Below are 1,693 nucleotides of genomic sequence, written 5' to 3'. Positions count from 1 at the left end.
CAAATCAACATGCATGTGGGTGAGGCAATTCTTCTGTTGGGCAAACGTTTGTGCAAAACAATTTCATGCATGCGATAGCATTGAGATAGCAACGAAAACTGAAACAGAGCTAGGAAAATCTAGTATATATGTAAATGATAGCAAGAAATCAAAGAAATTAGGCAAAAAATACTCCTGCAAGCGAAAACACAAAAAGTGACAGAAATGCAGCATAAGGCATGGGAAGCGGGCTTACCCGAAAAAAATTGAGCTGAATATGCTGACTGCTCCCAGATGTGATGTGGGATGTTAGAGTTGCAAGGTTTATGTGAGGAACAAGCTCTACAACACCCAGTTGATGAGTTTTGATTACATCGAGGTTGTGACATGCATGCCACGAATCTAGGGGAAGTGACACTTGGTGGGAGGTTTCAAAATTTCTCCTTGCATGTAACCTCCAACTGCTAAACATAGATCCCTCAAACAAGGGATGCCTTTGCATGATGCCTTCGGAGAAGCAACCCATGCATGCAAGTCTATTTTGCTCAGTCCTAGAGGGAACTGGTCAACTCAGCTGCACTTGCAAGAGACTGCTCGACTGTTGGAGAAAAATGCACATTTTTGGCTGGGAGTTGGGCTGGTTTCCCAGGAGATTTGCACAATTTCTAGGAAGAGAAGCTGACTACTGCCCAGATTTGCATAAATTTTGGGCTGAACAACCTGTTGCAATGAAAATTTGTGCAAATATTGTTGGGACAGTGGCTGGCAGGATTGCAGAATCCTGGAGCCCAGAAGGCTATCAGAGAGGATTGCAAAATTCTTGGAGGGAAGGTTGGTTTCCCTCCAGAAATGCACAATTTTCAAGGGGAAGCTACTCAGCCTACAGCTGGACCAAGTCCAGGTGAGTAGCCTATGAGGGAAATGGATCAACTATGATCGACAGGCTGCCTTTGTGCGCGGAAAACACTTGAAGCTTGAGTACTTGATGAAGGAAGACAAAGTGTTTTGCAAGGTTGGTAGGCAGGCTCCAAAATAGGCTAAGGAAAAAATTTGGAGGGTGGTTGTAGCCACTACAACAGGTTCCTAGTGTATATCCTCTTCTTTTGATGTTTCTTGTTCGTTTTCTTCCTCTTCACAATATATGTAAAATAATTTGTTCTCAACACACTTATGACCTTTAGTGTATTTTCTTTCACAACTGTAACAAAGCCCTTTTGGTATTTTTTCTTCCAATTGTTGTGGTGTCAACCTTGTAAGTTGTGGAAGGCTAGGAGAAACAACACTTACATCTTTATTGTTGTGGTAGACTTCCTTGTTTCCATAATTTATCTTTCAAATTTTCTTGCCACCTTGAATACCTTCTCCAATGAGTCAGGTTCCTAAAGGCGAACCTCATGTTGGATGTTATCCTTTAAATTCCCTGTAAAGACATAAATTCTATGTTCCTATGGAATATCATTTATGCTTATATTCAATTTTTGGAAGTCCTCAATGTGCTCTTCCATTGAACCCTTTTTTTAGATCTATCAATTGGCTAAAGGTGTTGTTCTTTGTATCCTGATAATGTTCTATCATTTCCTCCATAAAAATTTACCAAGTGACAAGTAGTTGACGAGAACAAAGCCATTGATGCCACACAAACTAATTATGTTCTAAATAAAAAGTTGCAATACATACCTTTTGTGTGTATTTCACATTATGGAGATCAAAATAT

The sequence above is a fragment of the Pinus tabuliformis genome, chromosome 9, assembly GCF_031772625.1.
Source record: "Pinus tabuliformis cultivar Carrire ecotype Pingquan chromosome 9, CPIR1, whole genome shotgun sequence".
Classification (NCBI taxonomy): Eukaryota; Viridiplantae; Streptophyta; class Pinopsida; order Pinales; family Pinaceae; genus Pinus; species Pinus tabuliformis.
Note: the sequence above shows the minus strand (reverse complement) of the source record.